Source organism: Narcine bancroftii, chromosome 1 (genome assembly GCF_036971445.1).
Source record: "Narcine bancroftii isolate sNarBan1 chromosome 1, sNarBan1.hap1, whole genome shotgun sequence".
Classification (NCBI taxonomy): Eukaryota; Metazoa; Chordata; class Chondrichthyes; order Torpediniformes; family Narcinidae; genus Narcine; species Narcine bancroftii.
Window position 1 is genome coordinate 18,226,780 of NC_091469.1, and position 18,904 is coordinate 18,245,683.

Below are 18,904 nucleotides of genomic sequence, written 5' to 3' on the forward strand. Positions count from 1 at the left end.
ACACATCATGCCAATGGAACCACATATCACGACACTGTAATGGCAGCATTGTCACTGGTGGAGACCTGGGGAGAGCAGGGAGAAGGCACAGAGTGTTCCCCTGTAGGGTCCAACTGCAGTCCAACTGCCATCAGCTCTGTACAGATATCAAATGGCCTGTGAAAGACCACTGGGTCTGCACCCAGCATGGTGGCGCCTTTGATTGGCAGCAGCTATGAGGGCTTGCAGACTCTGGGGAAAGCAGAGGACTGATGCAGGGCACCAGGAAATGGGGAGAACACCACCTGTTCGAGGAGAAGCAGAGGAGACAACCCATGGGTAGATGACCACAGTGGCAGATCAGTGAAGGGGTATGCAGCTAAAGAGCTGTTGGCAACCCAAAGTGAGAAACCCGTGCAAGCTACAGGCTAATGGCGGCTATAATCGAGTGATTCCCACCAGGTGGCAGTCATCTAGAGACTGGCTGAAGGCATACCAGGATTTGTAACCACAATGCGAGAGGGTGCCAAAGGCGCTGAAGGTTTCTTAATCATGTTGGAGGTTTGGATTTGGAGCTCGGGCTGCTGATGGTTTGGACTGGACTCTGTGTGTCTGTGGGCACTCCAGCAGTACTGGAGGCAAATCTATGGACAATTGACTCTGAGTGAACTCTTCTTTGCTTCTCTTTCTCTGACTGTAAGAGACACTTCAGGCAATTTCTCCTGATGACAATAAAGGAAGCTTGAATTTTTAATCTTGAATGTTCTCAAGTGTTACCAGAATGACAGGTTTGTAGCTAATCTGATGGCCTCTTTGTAAATTAATTATGAAGGATGGTTTCATCTTCAAAATATTCAAAGACTTCAGTGGACTTAACCTTGAAGAATAGCATGGAAAAGCTGATGGTTTGCGATTATTGGGGCTGCAATTATCCCTGGGACGACCATCTAAGAGTGGGCCTGAGGCATGAAGAAGGCCCTGTCAAGCCACATGATGCATAAAGGTTGGCATAGAATTATCTTTGAAGTCAGATAATCATCTTTACAATGCAAAGCAAAATGTTTCCATACATACTTCAGGTGAGTGTTTTGATTTCTGCTGCTTGTTCTTCTCGCCGTCAATCCCATTGATCTCATATAAAATAATCTGTATTGATACCATGATTCTTGTGGGGTTATTTCATTTGTTAAAGCCCTCTTAAGCCCTCTTAAGTTCTTTCCACCTGGCTCCATCATGTTCTTGCATAGATTCAATGTCAACACAACTCAGGTTTCCCACACCTCACAGCTAAGTCACTGATTCTTCAAGCCTTATATGTTCCTTCAAAGTGGGTCAAATCAAATTAATATGCCTATTGCAATGCGAACAGTCAGGTGTGTGCAGAGATATTAAACTAAAAACAACATTGGAAAGAAACTCCGCTAATTCTATCATATCTCGTCCATTCACAAAGTACAAGAGGCATCCAGATCTGTAACATTGTATTATTAATTTTCCAATAATTGCTAAAGCCCTGTGTTGACCATCATTACTTATTGGCCTTGCTCCAATTTGATCATAGGGGTCAGTCAATGTTTGGATCAGTGCCATGATATCTTTCCATTTTTTTTATTGAGATAATTTATTTTTTTATTGTGCACATTATCATCTAAGATGAAGATTTACAAAGACGTTGGACAAATTTGGATTGTTTACTCTTGAGTGTCAGAGGTGAAGGGAAGACCTGATGGAAGTTTCTAAAGTTATGAAAGGCATTGATCGGGTTGACATTCAGCATTTGTTTCTTTGGGTAAAAATGCCAAATACTAGAGGGTGCGCACTCTATCCAAGAGGGGAAAAGATAAAAGCAGGTGCATGGGCCAAGTTTTTTACACAGTGAGTGGTAGGTGTTCTGGAATGGTCTGCCAGCAATAGTAGTGGAAGCAGATACAATAGTAATATTTTAAAAAAACCATCTATATAAACACAAGATTGCATAGGGAATTGAAAAATATGGATTATATGCAAGCAGAAGAGATTTAGTTCAATTTGGCATTATGTTCAGCTCAAATATTGTGGACTAAATTATTTGTTACTGTGCTGTACTGTTCTATGTTCTATGTTCTATCCACTGTGAGTTTAAAAATCTCAAATTGGTCCTGGAACTGTAGCTACTCAGTACATGGGGGTGTCTCATTCCCATCACAGATGCACTTTGAATCCCTTTTCCTTCTTTCAGTATCTCCATTTCAGGTTTGTGTTTTATTTATTCAAGCAATGTGGGCTACACAGGCTAATCCAGTGTATAATTAGCCATTCCTCATTGCCCTTGACAAACAAGGTGGCAGTGAGCTGCCTTTGTGAACCCCTGAGGTCCTTGAAGTGTGGGAGTATCAACAATGCTGTTGTGAAGAGGGTTCTAGGAATTTGACCCAGTGACAGTGAAAGAATACTTCAAAGTCAATAAGGTATGTGGCTTGGAGGGAAACTTCCAGATGAAGGTGTTCACGTGTTTTCACCATCCTTGTCTTTCTCGTTGCTAGTGGAGTGGCGTTTGAAAGGTGACGTTTAAGGAGTCTTGGTGAGTTGCTGCAGTGCATCCTGTAGATGGTAAAACCTGCTAATACGGTGCATCGGTAGTGGAGAGAGTGAATAGTTGTGGATGGGGGTCCTGTCAAGTGAGCTGTTATGCCCCATATAATATCAAGCTCGTTGAGAATTACTGAAGCTGCACTCACCCTTGGTTTTGTTTCCAAGTATCCTGATCATGTCTCTTTTCAGCAGCTGTTCAACTCATTACAATCTCCGAACACAGCTATACTCTTCACTCTGAGAACATGTCAACATTTGAAACAGGCCTTGCACAATTATAATTCATTTCAAACACTGCATCATGATGTTTTACATAGTACTTTATTCACTGTTTCTTTGGCTCTAATTTTCTGTCCTAAGCTTATAGAAGGTAATCTCAGGTAAAGGATAGAGTTCTGGGGACAGAGAAAACTTTTACAAATTTCTACATATGTGTAGTTGACATATGTGTGCTGACCAGCTGCATCACAGCAGAGTATGGGACTACCGATACCTCTGCGCGGAATGCCCTGCATAAAGGTTGTGGACACAGCCCAGGACATCGCAAGCAAAATTCTCTCCACCATCAAGCTGTCGGGAAGCAGCAGCAATCTTCAAGGAACCACCCCACCCACTACCTATTCTGTTTTAGCTGCTGACATCGGGAAAGAGATTTCGGTGCCACAGGACTTGTACCACCAAGTTCAGGAACAGTTGCTACCCTCCACCATCTGACTCCTCAACAACAAACTCAATCAGAGAATCATTTAAGGAAGAGATGCATTATTTGTTATTGAATGTTTAATTTCTATATTATTCAGTCAGTTTCTTACATTTCCTTTTTTGTTTACATTTATGTCTTTTGTATGTGCATCTTTTCTTGAGTTCAGTTGTTTTGCACTACTAATAAGTAGAAATTCTACTTGGCCTGTGAGAAAAATAATGTCATGATTGTATGTGATAACATGTATGTATAATTAATCTGAACGTTGAACTCTGGGAGCTGTCAAATCCTATTTGAGGCTGCAACCCTTACTTACTCTTTGGTAAGAGCCACTCATTCATCATGTGGCTAATGTGCAGCAAAATACTCTAGCATAACAATTTGATCTATTTTCCCTGACATATCAAAACCTCATATGTTTTAATGCATTGACCCAAACGTTTGTACTTTTTTTCTTGACTCTTGATGATGTAGTGTGCCTTCTTGTTCATTTAATTTTGGAAAACACCCTAAATGTGCTGGAGATACCCAGCTGGTCATCCATAGCAAGTGAAGGGTAACCAACATGTTAGGCCTGAGCAAAAATCAGGTAGGCATTTGAATAAAAAGGTGGTCCATGGAGATGAGGTGGAAGAAGCTGGTGGAGGAGTATAGGCTAACAAGTAAAAGGACATAGGTGGATATAAGTGCAAGTGCAGAAGATAAAAAATGGAAAGTAGGGCAGGGAGTAGATCTCTGAATGGAAAGGGAAGGGAAGGGGTGGGGAGCTAGAGGGAGGTTTAAAGGAAATTGGAGAAGTTGATGCTCATTCCTTCTGGTTGGAGACATGCTCCTCCAAGCCTCGGTTTAGCTGTGCATGAATAGACATTGGGGTGGGAATGATGTTTGGACTTAAAATAGTTTGCCAGTGAAAGGTCCTTATTATTGAAGCAGGTAGAGTGAAGCTGCTCAAACAAACCATCTCCAGTCTGCGTCCTGTCTCATCAATATAGAGGAGGCCACATCAGGAGCACAGGATGCAGTAGATGACCCTGGCAGATTCACAAATGAACTATTGCTTCGGTTAGAATGACAATTTTGGGCCCAAAGTGAGGAGGTGTGGATGTGTATAGCATTTCTTGCAGTGGTAGGTACTGAGGTAGCAATTAGTGGCAAGGGGTGAGTGGATGATGGAGTCACAAAGGGAGTGGTTCCTGCTGAAAGAAAGGAGGAGAGGGCAAGGTGTGTCTGATGGTCGAATCATGTTGCAGGTGCTGGAAATTGTACAGCATTGTGTATTGAATGTGAATGGTGTTGAGGTGGTTAGTGAGGAAAAGGGGAATCTTGTCATTGTTGCATCGCAGGGTAGAGAGGGCCAGGGCCCATATATGGGAAACAGAGGAGATGTGAGTAAGGAGTGAGCTGATGGCAGAGGAAGAAAGCTATGTTTCTTGGGGATAGATAAATCTCAGATATTCTGGAATGGAACACTTCATCCTGGGAGCATTTGTGATGGAGAATGAGGAATTTATATAGCACAACAGAATCCCTACAGGAGACAGGGTGCAAAGCGGTATAGTTGAGGCAAGTCTAGAGGTTGTTAGGTTTGTCGAAAATATCTGTCAATATAATGTCTCCTGAAATGGATGCAGAGAGATCAAGAAAGGGGCGAGTGTTACTAGAGATAAACCAAGTGAATCTGAGGTCGGGTGTAAGTGAAGAGCAAAATGGGTAAAGTTGACAAGCTCATCATGAGTGGAGGAAACAGCACCAATATGGCTATGGATGTAGCAGGGGAAGAGTTGATGAGCCTGCCCTGTGTTGGCTTGTAGTTTGGAATGAACCACACAGTCAACAGAAAGAAAGAGACAGCTGGAACCCACGGGATACCCATGGCAACCCGTTTGACTAGGGGAAAGTGGAATCAACTAAAGGAGGTTTTTGAAGGTGAGGACAAGTTATGCCAGGCAGATCATGGTGATGGTGGAGGGGGACTTTTGGGTCTGTTTTTGGAAAGGAAATTGTAGGAAGAAAGCAGAGAGTAGTAATGGAAGGAAAGAATTCTGCCTGGAGGTCAGTGACTAGTGAAGTACCACAAGGATCTGTTCTGGAACCCCTGCTCTTTGTGATTTTTATAAATGACCTGGATAAAAAGGTGGAAGGATGGGTCATTAAGTTTGCGGATGACGCGTAGGTTGGAGGAATAGTGGATGGAGCTGAAGGTTGTCGAAGGCTGCAAGAGGATATAGACAGGATGCAGAGTTGGGCAGAAAAATGTCAGATTGATTTCAATCTGGATAAGTGCGAGCTCATGCATTTTGGAAGGACTAACTAGAAGGCTGAGTACAGAGTTAATAGTTGGTTACTTAACAGTGTGAATGAAGAGTGGGACCTTTGGTGGCAAATCCATATATCCCTTAAGGCCACCGCACAAGTTGATAGGATATTTAAGAAGGCCTATGGGATGCTTGGTGTCATTAATGGGGGAATGAATTCAGGAGTAGAGAGGTCATGTTACATCTCTGCAAATTTTTGCAAATCTTTGGTAAGAGTATTGTGTTCAGTTCTGGTCACTTCATTAGAGGAAGGATGTGGAAGCTATAGAAAGCATGCAGATGGGATTTACCAGGATTGGGAAACAATTCTCATGAACTATAGTAGGATGAGTGGAGACTTGATAGAGGTCAACAAGATTATGAGAGGCATAGATAGGGGGGGACAGCCAGGACCTCGTTCCCAGGGCAGGATCAGAAACCACCAGAGGACATTTGTGCAAAATGAAGGGAGGGAGGTTTTGGGGAGACATAAGGGATGTCTACTAAGAGAGTTGTTGGTGCTTTAAATGCCTTGCTTGGGATATTGGTGGAAGCTGAAACACTGGGGACATTTAAGAGACTCTAAGACAGACTCATGGATGAAAGGAAAATAGAGGGTTACGAAGTAGGGAGGGTTTAGTAATTTTTTAAAGAAAGTACTATATGGGTTGCCACAACATTGAGGGCCAAAGGTGCTGCACTATTCTGTATTGTTCTATGTTAAATGGAGGGCTATCGGACCTTCATTAGGGGGGAAATGCACTACTTTCCGCTTTGCACCCTGTCTCCTGTAGGGATTCTGTGGTGCTATATAAATTCCTCATTCTCCATCACAAATGCTCCCTTTCCGAAGTGTATAAAGGCAAGAAAATTTAGACAGACATTGGTTCATTGTTTCCTCTTGATGACTAACCCATCATTTGGACATCTTAGTTCATGTTATCTACCATTAACTTGGCCCATCTAATTGATTGACCACATGTACTTTTTTTTATTTGCCTTTGGAGACACTTCAGTTCATTGATGCATCTTGTGCCTTCCAATGTAATCAGCTGAGTTCCTGTTTTGGGTGATGAAAGTAAATGTGGGCTGGTTGCCATCATTTCTAGCACTCTAGATCAAATCAAGGTTCTGGTGGACTGCTTTGCAGAAGGTCTTATTTTTGTAGACCCTTGTTCTGAACAAGGTGTGGGCATGGAGGGTGGGGGACAGAATGCAAGGGCCAGGTCCCTTGAAATTTTGCCTTTTAGGATCCTAGCTGTTTATAATTCCAGTTGACTAGCTCTGTAACCCATTATCCATTGTAGTTATCCTCAGGAAAATGCTTGTTGCATTGCAAAGAACCATGACAGGAAAATACTGCGTGATTGTGTGATTCTCTAATTTGCCTGCAAATATTTAAGGGCGGACTGCTTCATTGATGTAATCAACACCAATTTTGACTGCTGGCTTTCCATTCTGTTTCTTCAGTCCAGATCCCAGTGCCCTTTTCAACTGAGCTAGGATGTTGTGCATGAACCTAGCAGAAAGAGAATACCAATTTCATTTTGCCAGCCACTTATCTTGGAGGACCCCCCTGGCTTGCACCTGGAAACTGCTGTGAATGGCCAGAAGACTGACTCTTTGGCACAAATCAAGGATAAGCAATCAGTGGGGAAGGATAGGAAGAGAGGAATTTTGAGTGTTGAGAGTTTGGAAGTTCTTCATCATTTGTAAGGAAAGAGGAAAGCAGGAAGCAAAACATTTGGCAGGAAGGGAAACTTAGGATGAGAAATGGGAGCTTGGGATGAGAGTGGGAAACAGGAAATGGAAGACCTGACCATCAATGACCAAATTGACATAGTGATGTCATAATATTTTTACAGTCTCCAAAGTCAAAGACTAGAAACAGGGAAGTGGTCTGTGACCTGTCAATACACATTAGATAATATTTCTTTGTTGAAGACATTAGTGAGGCCAAATTTGGAGCATTATGTGTAGTTTTGATTACCTAACTTCTTTGGCTTGGCTTTGTGGTTGAAGATTTATGGAGGGGTATGTCCACATCTGCTGCAGGTTCGTTGGTGTCTGACAAGTCTGATGTGGGACAGGCAGGCACGGTTGCAGTGGTTGCAATGGAAAATTGGTTGGTTAGGGTTGGGTGTTGGGTTTTTCCTCCTTTGTCTTTTGTCAGTGAGGTGGGCTCTGCGGTCTTCTTCAAAGAGGTTGCAGCCCGCCGAACTGTGAGGCGCCAAAATGCACGGTTGGAGGCGGTATCAGCCCACTGGCGGTGGTCAATGTGGCAGGCACCAAGAGATTTCTTTAAGCAGTCCTTGTATCTCTTCTAACTACAGGAAAGATATTAATACGATTAAAAGGGTGCAGTGAGGATTTACAAAGATGCTAACTGAGTTGCAGGGGAAGATTAAACAGGTTATGAATTTATTCCCTAGGGTGTACAAGAATGAGGGGAGATTTGCTGGAGGCTAATAACCTTCCGAGGAATATAGCTAGAGTAAAGGCAAGCAAGATTTTTTCACTGAGGTTAGGTGAGACAAGAACTTGTGAGCACAGTTAATTTTTGGATTACCAATTAGTGGTAATTCTGCTGCACCTGCGGGAAAAAAAAGAATCTCAAAGTTTTATGTGATGACAATAAATCTAAAATCTGAACAAGAGGATATGGCTTAAGTGTTAAAGGGAACATGAACAACATCTTTATGTAGAGAGTGTACAATTTGCTGACAGCTGAAGTGGTGAATGCAGGCTCCAATTTGACATGTAAGAAAAATTTAAATAGGTACATGGATGGAAGGGGTATGAAGAACTGTGGTCCAGGTCATTGGGAATAGGCAGAATAATTGTTTGAAACAGACTACGAAGGGCACAAGGGTCTGTTTCAGTGCTTGGTTCTGAAAAGCAGCATGCAGCAGTGTTTAAATACTGAACTACCTATATATTCATATTTGGAATAGCAAATTAATTTTGCTGATTTTAATTTTTTTCTGCTCTTTATTGAACAGAAGAGTGATATCCTCTCTTTTCCATTTAGGTTGGGAAAGATTGATTTGACCAGATTTTTTTCTTCATTCATCAAAACTGTCCGTCATCCCATTTCTATTTTGAGTTGCAACTTATGTTACTCATTCTGCAGTTAGGATCTGAAGGATGGACATAGTAATTAAGGTATTTGCCAATTGTTTTGGGGATACCATATATTTGGAACTATTTAACCATTCAGGAACTCAACCCTGAGAGACTTCTGCTCAAACTGTGACAGCAATCCCTAGTAATGTTTTAAGATTCTGGAGCTTTCAAGCTGGAAAACTTTGACCAGCAATGTGAAGACTGAAATGAAGCACACCATGTACATTGTCAACATGACTTTCATGACATGGAATTAATCATTTGGATTGTCTATTGGACCAAATTTTACTATAGCTTGGCCCATAACAGTACATAACCGTTTTGTTAAATATGCTCTTTCACTTCGAGATTCTTAATCTTTCACCTGAGATCTTGATCTTTTATGGGGTGGGATGGTTAGCAAAGCAGTTAGTGCAATCCTGTGACAGTGGAAGTGACCTGGGTTTGAATCTGGTGCTGTTGGTAAGGAGTTTGTACTTTCCCCCTGTGTCTGTGTGGGTTTCCTCTGGGTGCTATGGTTCCCCCCACACTTCAAAACTTACGGGGGCTGGAGGTCAAGTGGCTGTAATTTGCACCATAGGCATGTGGGCTGGAAGGGCCTGTTACCATGTTGTATATCCTAAAAAAAAAGATGCTGAATAACTCACTGATATTAATGCCGAGGAAATGCGGATCGTGGTTCTGAGTGAACCTCTGTAACTAGTTGGAGTTAAAGATTCTGAAAGAATCCAAGTGTTAAAAATAATGCATGACTAATTTATGACTTCAAAAGCCTGTGCAATATAAATTAAATATTTCAATTCTAAAGGGAACCTGGACTTCGCTAAGCTTTGAAGGTCACAGAACAAATTGGTTTGACAACCATACTCGATCCTTCTCTTTAGACAATAGCCAAATGATATTTATGCTCGTGAAGAACATCAATATGTATTTTTATCAGGGCTCGTGAGAGAGAAAACAGTTCCAAAGTGAGACACAAGACACTGCAGATGCTGGAATCTGGAACAGCACTACACTGGATGAACTCAGTGGGTCGCGCAACACCAGTGGGACAATAAAATGTGAAACAACAACCGTTCTTTTCCTCACATGGATCCTGCTCAACTCAGAATTACTCCAGCAGATTGTGATCAGTCCAAAAGTGTTTTTGAATGTATTATGATGTAAATTTTAATGCTAATTCATTTAATTAGCTTCTACACCAAAAGCTTGGCCAAGCAGGTAATTTTTCAAAAGTGTCCTCAAAGAAGGAGGGGAGTGATAGAGTGCTGGAGAAGTCTTGGGAGGAAATTCCAAATCTGATAACCCTGAAGACATGGTTGCCAATGCAAGAAGGATGAGAGAAATATAGATATCCTTGAAAACTCTGGGATGAGAGGAATTCACACAGTTAGCGAAAAGGTGGTGTTGGGGAAGAGTTGAATCTGAAAACATTTATCACCTTTCCTCCAAGGAGGACAAACCCTTGGATCAAGTTATGCACCAACGGTATTGTCTTGTTAAATTTTCTAAGGATCTTCTCCAAAGCCTTGTCTTCTTCCAACAACTTTTGTTCTGAGCACGACACATAACTCCAGCTGGGTTACTTGACCCAACATGACACTTGTGTTTGCTGAGAATATCATGCATTTTTTTGGGTCTCCAGCTCGCATTCCTCTGTAGACATATATTGATCCCAACTCCCACTAAATCCTCTCCAAAACCACTTCACCACTTATCTAGGTTTGCTCTGCTGTGGAAACAATCATTTGGGACTTTGATGAATAAATTTGTGGGGAAGTGACAGGACCTCTCTTGCAATTCATAGTGATAGCTCTCTGGACCTCCAATTGCCTAAATAAAGACCTAACCTCATTGGTCTGTGGAATTTCAGAAATTTGCTGAGGTTTGACATAACATTGTGCAAATATCCCTAGCAAATTTCGACAGATGTGTAGTGGAATGTGTGCTGACTGGCTGCATCACAGTTTAGTATGGGGATACCGATGCCTTAGAACAAAAAAGAAACCTGCAAAGGGTAGTGGTCACAGTCCAGGACATCACAGACAAAACCATCATTACCATCGAGAACATCTATGGGGAACGCTGCCGCCAGACAGCTGCAATAATCATCAAGGATTCACATCACCCAGCTCATGCTTTGTTCTCACTGCTGCCATCAGGAAAGAGGTGTAGGTGCCACAAGACTTGCACCACCAGGTTCAGGAATAGCTGCTACCCCTCCACCATTAGACTTCTCAATGACAAACTCAATTTGAAACTGATTTAAGGACTCTTAACATTGCATTTTATAGATTTTTTTTCTTTGTATTGCACAGTCAGTTTGCTTGCATTTTTTTATTTGTTAACGTGGTATGTTAAGTATGTTTTCTTTGGCACTGTGATGTCTCTATTTACTCTGACAATAAATTTGAATCTGAATCTGATATTGAACTATGCATGATACATTTTAAAGCAGGGAAATAATATTCAATGAATCTTAATCAAGAGGCTAGTTTCTACAGCTGCTTTTACAATTTCTTCACATAATGATAAACCTGCCAATCTAGAATATAAGGGAAATGATTTTGTTGCTCAGTCTGAGTGATAAATCCTTTTCATGGGAAAGACAGAGGTAAAATGCTCATTTCGCATCTTAATTGGTGTCCAAACATGTGCACCCTTGTTTACCATTTCATTAATTTAGATTTGCCTCATTGTAAAAATGGAAATGCAATATTAAGACATAAATAAAATATAGAGCGTAAGCTTAGCAAAGAAATTATGATCATATAATAGAAAGAAGTGTCATGTTACATTTATTTTGCCAATTTAAGTAATGTATTCAGCACAGGAGTCATGTTTAAAGCAATAAAATTTAATGGCATGGAATAAAAAAGGAAGTTGCATGAAATGATTGTACAATCACATGAGGCAATTTACAAAGTGTGTACTGCCTCATAAAGCAGATTTTAGTGTTATTAAACTGTATTAACGTACAAAAAAAGAGCAAAGCATAGTTTATAAATAAAGAAGGAATGAAAACTTATCAGGATGGCTGTGAAGTGTCTGCTCAGCAGAAATGTGTATTAAGGCTATCAACAAATCAGAGCGAGGTTACAAACACCGTATCATTTCAGCACCTGAACTAATACCTGCTCTTAGAAGTCTATTGAAGTCCTTTCTCTTTTTGATACATTCTCTTTGAAATTAAAGTGTTAAGTCCAATGGGAAATGATTATGGTCAATGGTATTGACATAAAATAATTACATTGAGAATAAAAATTGAGCCATAGCTTCATTCCTTTTTTTAAAAAATCAAGACTTAATGGCTGGATTTTCACTAGATCTCTGTGTATTTATCAGGGAAAATTCAATGGAATAATAAATGGAAGGATTGTACAAATTGTGATGCATTTCGAAGCATTTCATGTCATATGTTCATACCAAAACTAAGTCCATCTATGGATATTTGGATAGGAGATTCAAACATTCATAATATGAATTTGTAACAGAACTTGCCAGTATATTCATGGATATCTTCAACATCTCACTCAAACAGGACGTGGTTCCTATCTGTTTCAAACAGGCCTCAAGAAAGTGTGGTAGCCTGCCTAAATGAATATCAATCAGTGGCATACATTATCAACAGAGATGAAGTGCTTTGTAAAGCTGGTGTTGAAGCATATCAGCTCCTGTCTGAGCAGCGATATGGATCCATTCCAATTCACCTATCGTAGCAATAGGTCTACGACGGATGCCATCTCACTGGCTTTACACAAAGCACTGGAACACTGCATACATCAGCTACAGTACTGCATTTAACACCATCATTTCCTCAGAACTGATCAACAAACTCCAAGACTTGTAACTCAAAAACCCATTGTGTAATTAGATATTTGATTTCCTCACCTTAAGTCCACCATCAGTGAGGATTGGTGAGAATATCTCCTCCACAATCTCCATCAGTACCAGTTCACCACAGGGCTGAGCTTTTAGCCCTCTACTCTACTCACTTACACCAATGAATGTGTGGCTTGCTACAGCAAAACCATCTACAAATTCACTGATGATATCTACAGGGAATGCTGCTATTGGAGACCAGCAGAAATCATCAAGGATCCACACCACCCAGCACATGCTCTTTTCTCCCTGATGTAATGATAGTGAACATGTTTGCATTTCAACTCAAACATATGAATACAAGATAAAACATGGTGTCAGAAGTGGGTGGAATAAAATTAGAAAGAAATACTTTAGATGGTAAAATCTAAAGTCAGCAACTGCTCAGTGAAGAGAAACTAATGCAGTGAGACATGGAAGGATTACATCCACCAGTGAGACTTCAGCTGACAGATATTGTGGCTGAAAATGGAAACAGATTTAAACAGCATTTTGGATTGTATTTAGTGGCAGTTGCCGCTAATGAGAAAAGTGAAAGCATCAGTTTTCACACATGTCGTGGGTGATGAAGCCCTGGAGGTGTATAATAACTTCACATTTGCTGCTGAAGGAGACAAAATGAAACTGGAAAAAATAATGGAACAGTTTGAGGCATCTTGCATACCTAAACATAATGTGACATTTGAGAGGCACAGATTTTTCAGGTGCACATAAAACAGAAAAAAGTATTGATCAGTATGTGACTGAATTGAGAAACAGAAGCAAAACGTATGAATTTGGTGGACTGATTCACTCACTGATAAAAGACTGACTTGTGTGTGGTATTCCACATAATAGTCTAAGGTAAAGAATGCTAAGAGATCAAAATCTAGACCTGGAAAAAAAAACATAGCACTCTGTAGGGCTACAGAAACTGTAAAATTGCAGTTCAAGATGCACCAAAGGAGGACAAAGGGATTAATCAAGAGTGCAAAAATAAATTACGAAAGTAAGTTTGTGGCAAATATAAAAACCGACTGCAAAAGCTTTTATAAATACGTCAAGAGGAAAAGATTGGTGAAATCCAGAGAAGGTCCCTTGCAGTCGGAATTAGGGGAATATATAATGGGGAATAAGGAAATAGCAGACCAATTAAATTCTTACTTTAGTTCTGTTTTTACAAGAGAGGATACAAATAACCTCTCAAGGATGTTGGGAAACATAGAGACTAATGCAAGAGAGGAACTGAAAGAAATCAGTATCTCTAAGGACATGGTCTTGGGGAAATTGATGGGATTGAAGGCAGATAAATCCCAAGGGCCTGATAATCTACATCCTAGGGTACTTAAGGAAGTGGCCATTCAGATAGCAGATGCTTTAAGAATTATTTTCCAGAACTCGATAGACTCAGGATCAGTACCCATGGATTAGAGGGTAGCTAATGATACCCCACTATTTAAAAAGGGGGGTAGAGAAAAAGTGGGGAATTATAGGCCGGTGAGCCTTGCATCAGTAGTGGGCAAAATGATGGAATCCATTATAAAGAATGTAATAGCGGAGCATATGACTGGCAGAGAAGGGATCGGACGGAGTCAACATGGATTTACAAAAGGTAAATCATGCTTGACGAATCTATTGGAATTCTTTGAGATGGTGACAGGTAAAATAGATGGGGGAGAGCCAGTGGATGTGATGTACCTGGACTTCCAAAAGGCCTTCGATAAGGTCCCGCAGAAACGACTGGCTTCCAAAATCAAGGCTCATGGGATTGGGGGCAAAGTATTGATGTGGATTGAGAACTGGCTGGCAGGTAGAAGACAGAGAGTTGGAATAAATGGCTCGTTTTCTGAGTGGCAGGCGGTGACCAGTGGGGTACCACAGGGATCTGTACTGGGATCCCAGCTGTTCACAATTTACAATAATGATCTGGATAAGGGGATTGGAGGTAATATCTCCAAATTTGCAGATGACACTAAGCTAGGAGGGGTTGTGTGCACGGAAGAGGGGGTCAGGAAGCTCCAGTGTGATTTGGATAAACTGAGGGACTGGGCAGATACATGGCAAATGCACTACAATGTGGATAAATATGAGGTCATCCACTTTGGTAATACAAACCGGAGGGCAGATTACTATTTGAATGGCAATAGAAATTAGAGATGGGGAAGTGCAGAGAGACCTAGGGGTACTTGTACACCAGTCTCTGAAGGCGAGCATGCAAGTACAGCAGGCGGTTAAAAAGGCAAATGTATGTTGGCCTTCATATCAAGAGGGATTGAGTATAGGAACAAGGATACCTTACTGCAGCTGTAACAGGGCCTTGGTGAGACCACACCTGGAGTATTGTGTGCAGTTTTGGTCACCTTATCTAAGGAAGGATGTTCTTGGAATGGAGAGAGTGCAGAGGCGATTCACCAGGCTGATACCTGGAATGGCAGGAATGACTTATGAGGAAAGATTGCGTAAATTGGGATTGTACTCCCTGGAGTTTAGAAGATTGAGAGGGGATCTCATAGAGACATATAAAATTCTGGCAGGACTGGACAGAATGGATGCAGATGGGATGTTTCCAATGATGGGAAAATCCAGAACCCGGGGCCATGGTTTGAGGATAATAGACAAACCATTTAGGACTGAGATGAGGAGGAATTCCTTTACCCAGAGGGTGGTGAATCTGTGGAATTCATTGCCATAGAGGGCAGTAGAGGTAGGTTCATTAAATATATTTAAGAGGGAATTAGATATATTTCTTCAGTATAAGGGTATTAAAGGTTACGGAGAGAAGGCGGGGACGGGGTACTGAACTTTAAGATCAGCCATGATCTCGTTGAATGGTGGAGCAGGCTCGAAGGGTCAAATGACCTACTCCTGCTCCTATCTTCTATGTATGTTTCTAAAAGAGCTGTTCAGTGAAACTAGCTGCAACCTGGATTCAGTGAACAAGAACGGATATAAACCATTTAACAAAAAGTGCACCAAAGCTGAAAGAGAGGTTTGTCCAGCAAACAAAAATGAAAGGGACAATCGAAACCCATTTCATCGATACGAAACGCACCTACCAAAAATGTGTCCAGCATGTGGTAAAACATGCTATATGTGCAATAAAAGCATCAATTATGCTCATTGCTGTAGGAATCAAATGCAGCAAAGCAAGGTTCATACAGTAGATGAAAGCGAGATAGACAAATTCTGTGTAGAAAAAAAAAACAGAGAATGTATGTTGAGATTAAAAATGAATGACATATACATTTCAATTAAATTGGATACTGGAGCACAATTTAATGTAATATCAGAGACTGATTTTAAGAAGATTAGACCCAGACCAAAGATGTATGGAACAAAAGGGAATGTAACAGGATATTCAGGTACTGATATACCAGAGCAAGGAGAATGCCTAGCCAAAGTGAAACACAAGGACAAAGAGCACATGCTAACATTCATTGTGGTACCAAAGGATATACAGGCCATACAGGCTGTGAGAAACTGAACCCGGTAAAATCGTCCCCGTGGTGGAAAGTGAAGGAGAGACTGTCTAAGATGAACTCATGAAAGAGTACAGTGACCTATTTCAGGGTCAAGGCTGCCTTCCAGGAGAACAAACAGTTAGAGTGGATAAATGTGTGGCACCGATAATACATCCATGCAGAAAAGTTCCATTTGCACTTCAAAAACAACTAAAGACAGAGATGGACAGGATGGAAAGCCTGAATATGATTCAGAAGATAGATGAGCCAACAGAGTGGATGAGTTCACTCATCATTGTGGATAAAAAGAATGGAAAGTTTAGAATTTTCCAGGGCCCAAGAGATCTAAACAGAGCAATAAAGAGAACACTTTCAGCTTGTGATGTGTGAAAAAATCATGTCACAGTTTACAAATGCACATTTTTTTCAGCAAGTTAAATGCATCATTGGGATTTTGGCAGTTAAAATTGGATGAAGGAACTTTGAGACTGTGCACATTCAATAGCACATTTGGCAGATACAGATTCTGGAGGTGACCATTTGGAATTGCCTCAGCTCCTGAAGTGTATGACAAAACTATCCCTATTATCTATGATACCTCAATGGATGACATCATAGTAAGGGGAACCACGAGAATGGAGCATGATGAGAGACTAAGGAAAATGCCACAAGGAAAGCAAACCTGAAGCTGAATAGAGAGAAATGCCAGATTGGGGTGACAGAACTAACATTTGTAGGAGATATTATTGGCAGTGAGGGCATTAAGATTGCAGAAAGGTGTCCGCCATTGGGAATATGCCAAGGCCACAATGCAAAAAGGACATACTGAGATTGAATGAAATGGTCAACTATTTGGGTAAATTCATATTCAACCATTCAGAAAAGATGGCTCCACTGAAATGACTAACAGAATAGAACATTGAATGTGAGTGAAATCATGTGCATGTAAAGTCATGGAGCGAACTAAAGAAAGTGCTCACAGAGGAACCATTTCTGAGGTTTTACCACCCAGTGAGACCCATCCAGATATCATCAGATGAACCACATAGTGGGCTCTGTGCAGTTCTTCTGCAAAAATATGATGACTGGCAACCCATTACGTATTCATCACGCTCAATGACAGATGTGGATACACAATAAGCTCAAATTGAAAGGAGCTGCTCAGCATCACGTAAGCCTGTGAAAGATTTCATCAGTTTGTGTCAGGACAAGCAATCAGTGTAGAAACTGACCATAAGCCCTTGATTGCATTGTTCTAGATGCCATTAAATGAATGCCCACGTAGAATACAAAGAATGATGATTAGGCTGCAACACTATACACTGAATGTGGTGTATGCTCTGAGTAAACTAATGTACACAGCAGACACATTATCTAGAGCTGTTGACATGAGAGAGCCCGCAAACACCAAAATGGATGAAGACGTGAACACCTTCGTGGACATGATCACGTGCACTGCCCATATCAGATGCAAAAATGGAGATCATAAAGTCAGAGACAAAGAAAGATGAAACACTGAGACAACTGATAAAAAAAAACATCTTGGATGGATGGCTCAACATGAAGCAGGACTACTCACCTGACATTTCAGAGTACTGGAGCTACAGGGCAGAACTATCAGTGGTTGAAGACATCATCTACAAAGGAAGTAAAATCCTTATCCCAAAGAATCTGAGAAAAGAGATGCTAAAATGTATCCATGGAGGACATCTCAGAATCGAAAAGTGAAAGAAAAGAGCACGAGAGGTGATGTACTTGCCAAGAATCAACAATGATATTTCAAATGAAGTATCAAACTGTACAATATGCTGCAAATATCAAGCAAGCAATCCTGCAGAGCCACTAAAGCCACACCCTGCACCTTACAGACTTTACCTGAAGGTAGGCACTGACCTATTTGAATGTCAATGGAAGGACTATCTTGTAGTTACAGACAGTTACTCCTTGTATCTAGTGTATAAACTGAACACCACCACTGAAGATGCTGTAATAACAGGTATGAAAACTATATTCTCCAGACATAGCATGGCAAGCGAGGTCTTCACAGACAATGGACCCCAGATTTGCAATTTAAAGTTCCGACTCTTTGCCAAAGAGTGGGACTTTATACACACCATGACAAGTCCTCATTTTCCCCAGTTCAGTGGTCTAGTGGAAAAATCGGTACAGACAATGAAAAGACTGATGTACAAGACAAAAGGTAGTGGAACAGAATTCTACCACAGCATACTAGTAAACCACACAACGCCGCTCAAGTGTAGTATGTCATCAGCACAACTCCTTATGGGAGTTAGGCTAAGATCAAACCTACCCATTCAGGAGAATCTCCTAAAAATAAAAGAGAGGAGAAAGTGAGGAAGTTCAAAGAACAACAGAAAGAAAACCAAAAGTATTACTTTGACAGAGGAACAAAAATCCTACTGAAGTCAACACTGGTGACCAAGTAAGGATAAAGACAAAACAAACTTATGGACTCAGAAAGGAATTGTCCTGAGTGAAATCCAGCCAAAATCATACACCATTCAGACAGATGAAGGTGCTGTTCTGCGAAGAAATCGTCAAGACCTTCAAATGGGACCAGCCACAGTGGATGGAAAGACAGATACTGTTGAACATCCTGAATGCACATCTGAGACGACATCGTCTGAGGCAACAACTCAGACTCAAGGACAATCAATCAGGAGATCGACAAGACACGTGAATCCTCCTAGGAGACTCGTAGAGCAAATTTAAAGATTCCTGTTATAGAATGAAGTAGTGCTATCTTATTCACTCTTCAAGTTTTAGTGTATGTAAATGTGAATACACAAAACAAGTTTAAAAAATGTTAACAATGTTGATAATAATGAAAATGAAAGATCTTGTTAAAGTTAAAATTGCAGAGTTATAGAAAGAAAACATGTTAGTTA